Below are 14796 nucleotides of genomic sequence, written 5' to 3' on the forward strand. Positions count from 1 at the left end.
TTTTTTATAGGTTTTTGTTAGCTTTTTTGGATCGTTTGACCGTGCACAACGTTTAATAGCATTCCTAGCATTTTGAAGTTATTGACCGATAGAAACATTGCATTAATTTATTCAGTCATAATTTGTGAACTGAAAGCAAAAGATTGTGCACGGTCAGGGAGCTTCTTACATAACCTACAACACCATTGCTTTCAACTTTGATGTTTGCCGCGCTTCCTAACCAGTCCCCTGTACTAACAACTATGTCTAGAGTGGCCTGAATCCACGGCGGTGTTAAAAATTCCAGAAAAAATGTGTCTTATTTAGTCTAGATTTTCAAGGTAAATTTGATTTTAAGTTTTTCTTTAGAGCTGTCAATGAAGTTTTTTTTCAAAATTCAACTTCTTATTTTTATATCTTCATTCCTTTGTTATTTTCCATTCGCCGTGGCACGCATGCGCTAAGGAAAGACGAATAGAAACGAGAACAGTTGGTGTGTAAGAAAAAACGGTTCATAAAGGATGCGGTTTTCTTGCTACTTTTAATGGCCGTCGCCAAAAGATTAAAAATACCGTAAAAACCACCAGTAACTTAATTTAATAAAAAGAACTCAACTAGTTGAAACCATTCGTGAAAGTTAGATAATGCAATGATGACATATGTAAAAATTCGTCATTTTAAGCAAAGCTCGCTTGCTGGCAGTATATTATTCCTTCTAAGCTACTTGCCATTTATACAACTATATAATAAGTGGACATGATCCGGTTTAATAATAATAATAATAATAATAATAATAATAATAATAATAATAATAATAATAATAATAATAATTTGTAAGAGAAGGAAAAGAGAGACCTGGGACCCGTGGTGACTTGTTGTAACCCGTTCACAAGGACTGTAAACCAGGCCGAACATCCTGCCTGAGTCTACAAGGAATGGACATAATAATAATAATAATTTAATGACTTCAGTATAGTGCGCATGTTGCATGGAGATATGCTCACACGCGCATTACATTAGTGAAGAATGATTACAATAAAACATAGTGGTGTATATTACATGAAAAAAGATGAATAAAAAGATGAATATTACATTACATGAATGTGCATAATTATAATAGTTTACAGTATAGCTCGGGTTTATGTCGCTTGGGCTATTGTTGGACTGTTTGACACAGTTTTGCCACGATAGTAGTGAAGGAAAACGTTTTTACACTCATGAAATTAAACTTCTAGCCATTAAAAAGAGGAAAAAAGCGCTAAAAGAGCATCTAGTTGAGCCGGTGCGTTTCGCAAATTTGCCAGAGACACATTGTAGAAAATTCTTGCGGCATGATATTGAGCTGGACAAAACGGCTACATCCAATGGTAACCATATTCGCTTTTTTTTTACGTTTGTTAATTCAGCTCGTGATTCGTGAGGGCAAGTTCAAAAAATTTTACAGTGGGTAGAGTGGAATAAACCAAACAATCTGAGACAAAAAATGATTTCTCTTGCAGTGAGATAAATTTACAAGTCAGAAAAACGATATACAATTTAGTACTTTTATAGGCAACTACAGCCATGTGCAGCTAAATACAGAAAGCGGTAATGTTGAAGTGTTGCAATCTTTGATCGGTTTTTCTTCAAATTATGTTTAATAAAGAACGCTGGTTTGAATTTAATTTCGTCATTTTAAGCGTAGAATTGTAAGGACAATTTTTTCACAAGAATCATCTAACAATGGTAAATGGTACTAATTCATTTCCAGTGGGGACTACTCAGCTAAGGACAAATGTGATTCTCATTCTCACGTTTATACCATTTATAATTATTCCGTTTATAATGATTCATTACAACTAATTATAATTCAAGGTATGTGGCAAATATTCAGAGGAATTTTTATCAGGTTTCTTACACGCGAATTAAGAATTTTTCGCCTGCTAATATTAAGAAAAGACACAGAATTGTTTCAAACTTACAGTAATATTAATTTTTCGTTTTTTCCATTGATTTAATTCAGACCCTTGCCTCTGGAATTCTCTTGATATAAATATCAAAGTAAAATGGGTATTTTCAAGTAAAGGATTCGGTTACCAAACTTAGTTTCGGAACTTAGTCATGTATATTCGTCAGCCCTTGGACAATGGTTTGTGGTTTAAAAATCTTGACAAATCTGCAGTTGATCCAACAAGTTCTGAAGACGTCTTTCGAGTTAAGTCATTTTCCGTTTAGAAGAGCAATAGGACCTTACGATCCAACATAATTCGTCTACAACATTGCCATCATAGGAAGGCGGGATCTGAGCGAGAAAACGAGAAAAAATGTAAATCTAAATATTAGTTGAAAAAAAAAGTGCAATTAATTTGGAGCAAGTAGCTTACGCTAGGTTTACACTAGAAGAGATTTTCCGGGTCCGTGACGAATCAAGAACATATTGGTACCGGATTCGATTTTTCTTCTACACGTACATGGGTGTATCCGAAGTTTGGTCAGGTCTCAAGAGATTTTGAATCCGAAATCTAAAGTGAATACAAATTATTCGATTACTATTCACTGTTTTGTAGTGTAAACAATTTTCTAGCCAATCTGAAAACTTTTCCGCTGGCGATCATACGAGTTTGCGGGTAAAACCATTGGCGGACGTAACCGGCAAACTGTCAGATAACCATCCCTGCATGAATGTGTGATGCCCCAAGATTTATAGATGTGTGTAAACGGTTGCGAATCCCAATAAGGTTTCAGTACAACGCCTGCGAAACTAAATACCTTAAGTGCAACAGATTCGAACTATTCATGAATCCGGAAAAATCTCCTCTGGTGTAAACCTTATACCTTGCTTGTCTTGGAACGTAACGGGTACCGTCTACTGACACAGACAAGATTTGACACAAAAAAGATTTCCTTGAAAGGTTCTTTTTGGCTCGTTCTTTTAGGCTTTTTTGGTTCTTAAATGGGTTCTTATTTTCTAAAGAAAAAATACATTGTAGCTAAGAGTATTAAGTGCTGTTCAGCCTCTCCCCTACATAAAATCTACCTACCGGCCAAGTAAGTATTTATGACTCATTTGGCCAAGGTTTTCGGAATTTTATATAGAAAATAAAAACTTGTTTTAAATTTCGGGCTAAATGGGTTGCCGGTCCTTGTACAGAGAGGGTTTGCCAAACAGGTTATCAAAAAACAGTTTCTTACTTGCCTGTTTTTACTGTATTGCGAGGGCCATACTTATACAGGCTTACGGTCACACATTAAAGAAAGCATCCCAATGGATAATATTGCATGGTGGTCTGACTTGCTCTTTTTGTTTTGGTTTCATTTTTCAATCAAGGAAATTTATTTTCACTTGCTAAAAAATGAAGTTAGTCAACTGATGTACCTGTTCTCGCTTGCCTTGCAATGGAACTTTCGCACCGGCTGTAAATGCGCTCCCTTCTGGTAAAAGAATCACAAAAAGCATCGCTAAAAGAATCGATGTCGCCTTTACATTCATTATTTTGCGCCACCTGTACGCTGTGTGTGTCTCTTTTTCTGTGCAAAAGCTGAGCAAACTTCGAGTTTGTTGAGGATGGCAAGTAATCTTAGTCGTTCCAATCTGCGCTATATATATGGTTAAGAAAAATTTTCATGACAAAAAGTACTTCCTCTATTTACTGTTATTCTTGATGCACCACTTTATTAAATTTATCAGTACAGAAAAAACCGGATAAAGACGTTAACAGCCTCAAAGACCAGTTCTCAAGAAAAGGTGACGAATTTAATTTGATTTGGCAAGAAACATTTGTCAGTCATCACAGGTTATCAATGTTTTGTCTAGAAAATAAACCTTGCAAAAAGCATTCATTCACGAAGGAAATCAGATCAATAACTAAAGATTATTGTAAACTTTCTCGACAGAAACTGAATTAAAACAGTTCAAACATAGGAAAATGCCCTCAAAAATTTCAGGTTTATATTAGGTAGTTGGATTTCTTTCTTTGACACAAAATAAATATTTCGTAAGTTGTTAATTGTATCCTGAAATAAGATAGATCGTGGTTTTAAAATAGCTTAACGTGTTTTGTCTTATTTTCGCACCGGCTAACAGCGGTGACTTCAAAATCTAGGGAGAATAAAAGCACTGAATTCCATCAATCTGCCTGGTACAATAAAAGGAACAAATTGGAGTACGAGTGTCATTTAGATGTAAGCCTCATCTTTCTTATTTGGGATTTGCGGTACCTTCTTTTGTCTAGTTTCAAGTTAATTTGCCGATTGGATTTTAAGGTTATATACTTAACAAGAAATATCTGTTCTAAAATATGGCCCGTCATGTGCAAAAAAAACATTTCATTACTAAAGCAAGCCCATCTTGAATAATTTTCCTGATTCTCATTCTTATCTTGTACAGTTGTGAACAACCAGGCTAATCAAAACTCTGTAACTGGCATAAACAATGCTCCAGGTTTTTTTTCAATAATAGCTTTTTTTGCTTGCTACTTTATGTTACAATACTGATTCTATAGTTTTGTTAGACATATATCAATGTACTTATCTTTAAATCATTGTTGGGTCTTTCTAGTCTCGCTAAAAAGCAAATTAATGGCTTCCATCCTAGTATGACTTACTGTTTTTCGTTTGGTTCATTAGCAAACGTATCTACCCGAAGAGGGCGTCACACTGTATGTATGAATAAATTCAAAATCCTTAGACGTTGATTAAAATATGTAGTCTTCTTGCAATTTCTTAGTAGGAACACAAATATCGTCTTTAAAAACTGCATATTAATCGCCGGGTGATAGAAACACATAGCCATACATTCGTTGGGCTCAAATTTTTAAAGCTATATAGCTAATGGTCTTTTAAAAGAAAGGGATTATAAACATTCTTCTAACTTGATCACACAAAGCTGAGGACATGCATTATATGGAGAAAATTGTAAACAAGGATTCTCTACAATAATTATTAAAGTTTAGTTTGTCGTCGGACAATACCTTTGATAAAGACCGTTATTGAAAGAAACTCGAACATGGTACACCCTATGAAAAACCTCTCCAGCCCATTTAGATCGATAGATACTAGTCAATAGAAATGGCAATATGGAAATAAGATGCATGGTTAGGATATTGTGCTCCGTAGCGGATGCAGTAAGTTCACTTACATAAATGGAGTTCTAGTTTCACCATAAGCAAACTTCAAAATTATGTTTTGAAATGTTTAGATTAGTTTAAGTTACAAGTTTTCTCTTCTTTCCTTTGTGCTTGGAATTGTCTTTAAAAAATGTTGACATGTTCGTGGATAAATCAGCTAATCCCTACAAGACGATTAATACAGGAGACAACAAAATAAAAGTGATATTCAAATTGGCCAGCTAATCAAAAAAGTTACCGTATTACTGGTTCACAACAGATGTAGGTTTCGACAACTTGTTGTAATAACAATACGGCATATTATTCTGTTAAGTTTCGACAGCACTGACGCCAGACTGTCTACACAAAGCAAGAGCGAAACTTTAGCGTGTGAATAATAGCATATTGCAAATTAAACTTATGGCTATTGTTTTCTTTTTTTCTTATTAAAACGACAATAGTCATAGCTTAATAAGCAATAGACAACTTTCACAGGTGCCGAGATACACCTTTGCAGTTGCATTATCTATGGCCCAGTTCAGACGCCGCTCCACTCATGTGCCGAACCTAACTGATGAATTAAGTACGGCAAAAGAGTGGCGTCTGAATCAATTTGGTACGGTAGTTTTAGTTTGGTGCGGCAAAAGCGTTAAGTTCTACAGAGTCTGTCGAACTTTCGTCGAACTTAACTTAGGTTCGACACACGGTACGCCGTCTGAATCAGATGTCGCGCCAGTGTCGCTCCAAAGTCGAACTTATTCAGTTAGGTTCGGTACATGAAAAGTACGGCGTCTGAACCAGGCCTATGTCGAATATTTTGAGCGAATAAAATGGAGGCCTATATCCTTGCCCTGTTGACTGGTTGTTTTTTTCTTTTATCTTTTATTCTGTTTAACCCGGATTTGAAACGAAACAACTTTTTCCAACTTTTCTATCAAATACTTGACTTATCTACCCACACATATCTTTTCATATTTCCTAAAATAGAAAGAGATTCTTTTCGTTGAAAAGTAACGCTTCGCACTCGTGGAAAATTGGTCTGCAGTTTTCAGTTTTCGAGGACATGAAATCTTTTTAGCAAACTTCCGAGGCAAAAGAATCTGCAAATGAAGAGCGTGATGGTACTATTTCATTGAACATTTGCAAATGAGATCATTAGACAGTTCAAGCTATGTGGTACTTTGCTAAATGAAATTTTGCATAAATTTTTCCCGTTTGTCTGTAGTGACTAGGCCCATGCTCCATCTCGGTCGACTAACCGTCAATGTGGATCACAAAACAATATATACCTGGATCAAAGCAAGAAATGGAAAATGCAACATAAAGACACAAGGGGAAATTCAACCTTGACTATTTAAACCAGAAATTAATGAAACGTATCAGTTTTACTACAAGTCTTGCATCAGTATTTGAAAAGAAACGCACGACAAGGCAAAAAAAATGTCTCGGAACACTAAGGAACCAACTAATTTCCTTTATTTTTTTACTGATATGATTGTGTTTGATTCATCATGAAATAAAAAAAAATGTTTTCATAACCATCGCCTGTTGGCGACAGTCACGCAGCAATATTTATGGAAAAAGTGTATACTATAAAAGGTTCTGTATCAGTAAAAGAAATGTTGGGCAAGACACCTGGAAAGCTTGATAATACCCACACAGAGACTGACAGGGCGGCTAGAAAGTTATCCATAACCTTGTCGTCGTTTGAATAAACTGGTCTCTATACTTCTTTTTATCACACAACGCTTTAATACATGAATAGGAAAAAATCAATTTACGATAGAAAGACGCTTTGAAATGCGCATTCAAGATAAATTCGGCACATATTTTACGGTTTGTGTAGTCGGAAGAACTGGTTAACACTGCAGCTACCACTTCGTAGTTCAAAAACCCAACTATTCAATCAGCTATGCTTTGTCGTCCTTCTTCATCCAGAAGCTCACACGAACCAAGCACGCATTTCTTTTTCTGGTCCTCAAGGCCGACGGACACCTGAAGTAATTAAACAATACAAACACACGCACGTCTCAGTTTGGGAAGCTTTTTTCTCCGTGCATATCATTTACTGCAAATAAAAATTCAAGGAAGCATTTACCGCATTTATTCGATTAACCTCCCTGGGCGCTTATTAAATTTTTGGACCTTGAGAGTGGGCGCTTGTTTGAGGTGGGCGCTTATTCGAGGCTGGGCGCTTATTAAATTTTCAACATTTTCAGCAAGTGTAGTATATTTATTTTGCAACAAAACAATAAATAGTAATAACAAAATGCGAAGATGTAACAAAGCAAGGTTTCTGCAAAATACTCTGAAGAAAACTTCGTCTTCGGGGAAGTCTCTTATTAGTACTTATTCAATTTTTGAGGGGAGGGGGGAGGGGGAAGGGGGTGGGGGTTTATTTGAGGCTGGGCGCTTCTTAACGTTTTCTGCCTTTAGGATGAGCGCTTATTCGAGGTGGGCGCTAATTCGAAGTTGAGCGCTTTAGGATGACCGCTTATTCGAGGTGGGCGCTAATTCGAGGTTGAGCGCTTTATAATATTCGAATAAATAAGGTGAGCCCTTTTATAGAAAACGTTTTAAAATTACTTGGCTACGGCCGGGTTTTTTTGTGATCGTTTCCTTTAATTTGACGCACCAGAAAATATTTATAATCGTAAAGGAACTGCATATTTTAATAAGTTGTGGACCGTTTCCTTGAGACTTGCGCGTTAATTTGACCTATTCAAGGTTATTGAATTGCGACCGTGAAGAAACACAGAGGCCAGGTGGTTTGGACAAAGGAGGCTTATTGAGTCAAAGGTTGAGCATCGATCTTTCAAGCTTCACATTTTTCGTTTACGTCAAACAAATGCCCGAATACAATAACCTTATAAACATTTATTGACTCCATTTTTTTCGCGAGACAATTAGCACGTTTCGCTCATCAAACGCTTCCCTCCTGATGCATATAACATCCGCAGAACTACTCAGTGAATAAAACTTATAACATGCGACTTGAAGTCAATATAACACCAAATGCCGACAAGCATGATTTGATGATCTGATGTGTTTAAAACCCTTTAAGGGTACTGAAAAAATGTTTTAAGCGGGCAAAGATGGACTAAAAAAGTAAATTAGTTTGGGCAGGACGAGTTAATTCAGTAATGATCCAGTTTAAAAAAGTACATCAAATGCATAAAAAACTCTGGAATAATGAATTTCCCTTTAAACTGAATTATTTTGGCCCAATTTGTTTATTCCTGATCAGGAGTTGTCTTTCTTATAATCTAAAGTCGTATTTCTGGGGGAGTTTACCCAACACAGACGCAAACTGATTTGTCGACATGTTAGTCCTTTAGAACATAAAACGACGTTGAATAATAAAATGACTATTAAACATTTCACACATTAAACAACATCTCCCTTGCCACTGATATCATGATCCTAACCGACGTAACTGTTTTTCGCAAGTGAATCAAGGAGGGGTTCCCCTTGGCAATGAATAGATAAAATAAATAAATAAATAAATAATAAAACTGGACATGACGATTCTAAAATGGGCTAATATGACCTATACAGAATTCAATAAAAGATATGTCTAGCTACAGCTGTATATAGACAGTAAAGGGGACCTTTAGCGCATCTTCCAAAATGTCTTTTGCAGATGTTGATCGTATCCTACAAGCTAGGGTCTTTGGTAGATAAGCATCGACACGAGGCAAGTGTAGGATGATTCAACTACCACAAAGGAGAAATAAAAGTGCAATAGTGTTATAAATAAAAAATGTGATTCCGAAATTTTTAAACAAAATCGTTCGATGCTTGTTTATACGTATTTTTATAACGCCCCGCCCCCACTTGGTGACATCATGTACTTGATTAATCCCTGAAATCGTGAAGAAGCAAACATTACATCTTCTATGGTATGTGCTTTGACGAGGAAACCACGCTTACAAAAACGCTGGTCGTATAAAATGGTTGCGTTATACTTAAAGTAGCAGATAAACTAATAAAAATTTAGTCGCTTAGGGTTTAGATAGTGTCGTTTCGACTACTCTAACCTTCCTAGTTATTATATGTCCTCGCTTTTCGTTTCTTTAACTAACAAAAACACATCATTTTAGCCACTATCAAATTCAATTAGTGGTATACCTAAATAGATTAACACGCTCTCTACACCGTGAATAACGAGACGCGGGGCTAAATGACTTATTAATCATGCGGGGTTTTAAAAGTTTCCTACAGGCAGCTCTAAGAGCCAAATCTAGGACATATGTAACCAAGATAATAAAGTCATTAAGCACTTCCTTAAAGTAAAAAGAGGAACAATAGTAAATTAAGTAAAAATTTATCTGCCGGAGGGAGATACAAATAGCCCCTAATGAGAGAAAAAGTATAAATACAACTTTGGGAAAACTGAAAGCTTTTTCTCTTCAAATTTTATCAACCTTGCCAGGTTTTTCGTTCAAGGTGTGATGTGTTTTTGAAGTTCTCATCTTAAACAGTCTTACAAGGAAAAAAGCACTACCGTGTCAAGTTTACTTTAAATTACTGCTAATTGACGCTAAAAACTCAATTCAATTACAATACAGATAATTATTTGACACATCTCTTACTTTATAAATAAAAATGGCATTTTGTTAATTATCGTCAATACCTACATTAATTTATTGTTGTGTGTCGCATATGAATGCCTAATTTTGTCTCGTCTTTTGCTTAGAGGGAAAAATATCTTCATCAAGAGCACCTTGCTATAGGAAGCGAATCTCTTCAAAGCTTATTCATATTATTATTACCAGCTTTTAATCTACGCCGCACTACCATTGACCACGCAAGCTTCAAGAGGTAATCAGTACCGGAACTTACGTGGGTCAGTGAAAACTTTATAAGCAAGGGGCTGACAACTGGCTTTGCAAACGAAATAAAGCAAGATTTATTACACAGTACGCTACTAGCCGACAGATTTCCCCTAGACATGGCTTCAAGATTCGTAGCTGTTATTTTTGTACTTCTTGTTGCAATAGCAAATTATCAAGAGGTAAATGGATTTACAGCAGGGGCAGGAAATATTGGGAAAAGGACGGAAAGAGTTCAAAATACTGAGGTAAGAGACAGGCTTTTCGCTTGTTAACTTGTTATAACGACTATGGACCTTTTCCTTAAAGCCGATATAAGCATTCGATAAAGTGTTTGAGAAATAACGAATAAAACGATGGACGTTATCACTAGAGTACTCAGTACAATTTTTATGGACAAAATATATTTATTTATATGGCGTAAAAATTTCACCCGTTAAAAGAGAAACTATTGCCCCTCTCGAAATTAGTGAAAGCGCTTTATTCATGATATAAATACCCAGTTAACAGAAAAGTTTTGAAAGGGAATAGCCTGGGAGTTGTTTTATTTGGATTCTGCTATTTCTGCAAAGTTCTGAAAAAATGTTTTTCTTATACCAAATAAAACAATTTTCTCATGTAGCCCCAAGGTTAGCTGTGCGAACAAGTCACTTTGGATAAGCCCTGATCCACACCCATGCAATCCCACTGAGTGTAAAACTTGTATTTAATCACAAACTAGGCGGATAAAATTGTAGGTAACACTTTGCAAGTCTATTTATTTCCAAAACTACTGCTCAGTATTATCAATAAAATTTCCTCATTGAGAAAGGTCGAAAATTAAAATAAACAGATTTTTTGGGGAAAGGATTTCGAAATTACATCGAGTCTATCGTCTCTATTGAAAAATGAAAGCATTTAATAACAAGGCTGATCCAATGTTCTCTAGGTAAAGTTAAATTGAAATAAATCGCATTATTTACGGGTTATTACGAAGAGGTTTTAGATTCTACAAACACAATGTAAAGCGTCAGTTACCTTTTGTTAATTTTTCAGTTCTGTCTGTATTGACGTCGAGACATCTGATGAGACTTCTGCTCTTCCGTGAGCACTTAGTAAAAGTTACTTCTTATCTATCATCCGGGCTAATTCCTACATTTTCAAATCAGAGGGAGACATTTCTTAAAAGCAATGCTAATACTGTTGCTCAGTCGCCTTAAGGTTCTTTTACTAGTTGCAATTTACATTCTGTGTAAAACTTCGAAGCTAACAAATGAAAGAAATTAAAAATTAAGGGGGTCGAATCCGTGAAAGTCCAGAATACACTGTATAGCTACATAGCATTTAAAATCCTTTTATAAAAATCAATCTCAGACCCTGCGTTCAAAAAGACCAACTAGATAATTTGCGAGAGCAGGGAATAATCGTGAGATAAAAGCCAAAGATGTCACTTTAATATTCGTGTTTAGTCTTTTGCTGTCTTCCTCTTGTTTTATTTCGGTAAAGAAGCGGTGTCTCCATTTTGACTGCTGTAAAAGCCTAAAATAAAAGTAGAACCCCCAAATAGTACCCAATCCAGTTTCGCTTAAATTAATTCCACACTACCACTAACGATAAGTGTGCGTCCTCGGCATTCTACAGCAAATTCTATAACTGGGAAAGAGATGGATTGCGACTAAAACAAAATAAGGCCAACTTTTTTAGCATTCTTCTGTTCGCGAAAAATAGTCAAAAGCTTACGTTTTGTTTTCCTGTGAGATAATTGCTTGATAATTATATATAATTTTACAGAGTTGCTAGTGTCAGAAATGGTGACTGGGGATATTCAATTAATTTCAGCTCAGTTTTGACTCAAAAAATTAAGAACTGACCATGAACCATAAACCTGACCAATGATGTATAAATCATTCCCCAAATACTACTGGCATTAAACTTTCGTTACACAATTTTGGTCTAGTGCACAAAGAACATTAGCAAAACATTTCTATTAGCTTCAAAAATTCAGAAATTGTAAGGCAAAATTTATTTACCGCTGAGAAAATCATTTAAAAAGTTGTAAATGCAGCCTTTACATTACTTTTTTTTTGGAAAAGGAGCTAATAGCAATGTACAGTGTACATTTAGTGGATTCTGTGGTTGAATATTTATTTTGACGTTCAGTATCAGATAAAGTTCACAGGACTGTTTTTAAAACAAAAAAAGTGAAAACTTGTGCAGGATACATCTATTCAAATTGATATTTGGAAAATCAAGAAAGCCCCTCCCACATGATATAATTATTAAGAATGTAAATAAGTCCTAATCATCAGGATGCTCAATCATTAGGTTTTTTAGTAAAATTGCTGATGTTATTGTGATATACAATTGAACCTGTTTTTTCGTAATGTTTTTCTCAATGATAATTTCCAAAATCGACTATCTAGACTATATACAAGTAACTATGAGTAAAAGGATCAATAAGTGGACTACACATATGGCTAAAGCTCTATATTATACAAGATAATTTTAATTTTCTAAAACTTTATTGAGCCAGTTTCATTTAATTCATTTGATGAAATAAATATCTATATGACTGTATTAAAGGCCATGTGATAATAACATACAGCTCAAGTTCAGTTGCATATAAAATGTTCAGATACAATAAAGAAATTCCCACAATGGCAGCAATTTTAACACTCGTTTGTTTCATTCTAATATAATGTGAGGTTACTTAAGCTGAAGGTGACATGCATAAAACAGCATTAAACCAGCCAGCCTTTTTGGATCAGGTCTGTCTGCTCTTTTAAATGTCATGCAATGAACCTTATAAAATTTTTGAAACGAGAAATTTGATTCAGAACTAGAATTGTTAATTAAAAATAGCCAAAAAATCTGAATTCTACTTTACTGTAAAAGTTCATGGCGAAATGATGTTATTTTTTTAAAGATGGTCGTTTATTATGACCTAAGAGTTTGGCAAAATAGCAAGGGCTTAGGTAAATTCACGACACCCTGTGTTAGGTGCTTGGGGGAATAATTATTTTTTGGAACTCCCATATGGTTGGATAGGGTGTGAGCAAAGGGCTAGGCTGTGAATTTTATGGTTATACTACAAAGGGGGAGGGGGGAAGTAAGGATTTTGCTTCCCCCTCTGGATCAGAATAAATGACTTACCCGTACTAAAATGCGCCAATTATCACTTTGGGTTCCCTGTGTCATAACCCTCCCCAGTCAGGAAAAAATGGGGAAAAGTTAAGCACTACAATGGGCTGTTGCATTTAATATCAATACCCCCCCCCCTCCCCGGGTGAGGAACTACTGATTTATTCAGGGTAAATCATAAAAATTAAGGATTTCTTTAGGAGAAGAGTAAAAAAAATATGGAATTCTTCACGCATGAAGCTTTAACTTTCACCAAATTCTTCAGATCCACATTCTTCTAGGGTAGACCTACAGTCTACAGGGGGTAGAACCGGGGGTAAGACCCAGGGGTATGAAAAAAAGGTAAGTTCTCAACCAGACGGGGTGGGGCTACGGATATCAAATGCAGCAAGATTCAGGGGCACCCAACGACTGTTTTCTGTAAAATATCCGTTCGGAGAAGCAAAGATTGCCTAGAATTTTCTATTGCTTGAGAACCGCTAAAAATTTTTAGATGAGTGTTCCATTCAGGTAAAAATTTCGAAGGCTATTTAAAAAATTCCCTACGACTTTCTGAAGTTTAATTTTTTATATTTTACTCCTTATGTTAGGCTGATTTTTCGTAGAAAAAGGAAACCTAAAATTTTCGGATTCAAAAATATGATGGAGAAAGGAATAAGAAAAATTCTTACTTTCGTAAACATTCAATTGCATCTAAAATTTTCGGGAAAATAACACTGAAGCCCTTGTAATTTCGAAAACTCTCAAGTTCCCCTAGGATGACCAAACAGATACAAATTTTATAGCGCCATTTAGAATGCATTTCTAGAGATCTTAAAGTCCTCTGGATAGCCTAAAAAGACTTTTCAATGCATTTAGGAGGAAACCGTCCTGGGGTGCCCCTGAAGATTATCTTGTTTACCCATTGCAGAGGAATTCCCAGTGACATCCATGAATTTACGTAGCTCGAGCTGCATTTAGACCACGTGATGATGTTGTCAATTAAGCCTGCCAGGTTTTTTAAAACATGGGAGCCATAGAGAGGAGCTTTGAGAGCTGCTTTGAGTGAACCTTCGCATCTTGTAGAGACTGATCTTCATCATTACTTGTGATGGTTACCACCCAAATATGTGAGGAAACATCTTACCTTGGTTTAGCGCCAGGTTATTGGCCAATTGGTTTTGCTTTTCCGTAGACGTCAACTGACCAATTGACCCTGAGTTCCAAGAACATTCGTCAATGGAATAGCGAGAAACCCAGGAGAATCATAAAATGTAGCTTTGTTGTTCCTCTTTAAATTAAGCTCGAGCCAACTGGGGGAGCTCCGTGAATAGAAAACTTTCAGGAAACTTCTTGAAAGATCGAAAACCCGACGTCGAAAACAGCTGTTTTCAAGGGCGACCGCCATTTTTTATTTTTCCAAGCCATACAGTCATTTAAGACTTCATGTATTGTCCGTTACTTCATGCATGCGTCATATAGTGATGTCACGGGTACAAAAATACTCCAACCCCGCGAAAGGAATATTTTGCGTTGATAGCTAGATTTTTACACGTTATTTAGCAATTATAGGATCAGGTTGTGTATGAAATGAAGAATTATGCAGATCGATGAGGCTCTGCGAATAGGACCCTCCGAGATCTGCATTATCTCCTACTTTTTCGTCTTCACAAAACTAGTTAGAAATCTTTGGCAGGCACGCCAGTATCTACTGAAATCGGCAAATTTTTTGCAAATTTGAACAACTATTGCTGGTTATGAAGAATTGAAGTCAATCAGAAATAACAATAATCACTTTT

General features: G+C 35.8%; 2 long non-coding RNA genes across 2 annotated transcripts; both read right to left on the bottom strand.

Moving 5' to 3' along the window:
* Positions 1 to 1773: 1773 nt before the first annotated feature.
* LOC140927622 (uncharacterized) lies at positions 1774 to 3695 on the bottom strand. The gene is made up of 2 exons (XR_012164567.1): positions 3335 to 3695; positions 1774 to 2260 (listed from the first exon to the last, which is right to left on the bottom strand). It is a non-coding gene; the product is annotated as an uncharacterized lncRNA (long non-coding RNA).
* Positions 3696 to 6521: 2826 nt separating this feature from the next.
* On the bottom strand, positions 6522 to 14408 carry LOC140927623 (uncharacterized). The gene is made up of 2 exons (XR_012164568.1): positions 14145 to 14408; positions 6522 to 7131 (listed from the first exon to the last, which is right to left on the bottom strand). It is a non-coding gene; the product is annotated as an uncharacterized lncRNA (long non-coding RNA).
* Between the last annotated feature and the right edge of the window lie 388 nt (positions 14409 to 14796).

The sequence above is a fragment of the Porites lutea genome, chromosome 2 (genome assembly GCF_958299795.1).
Source record: "Porites lutea chromosome 2, jaPorLute2.1, whole genome shotgun sequence".
NCBI lineage: Eukaryota > Metazoa > Cnidaria > Anthozoa > Scleractinia > Poritidae > Porites > Porites lutea.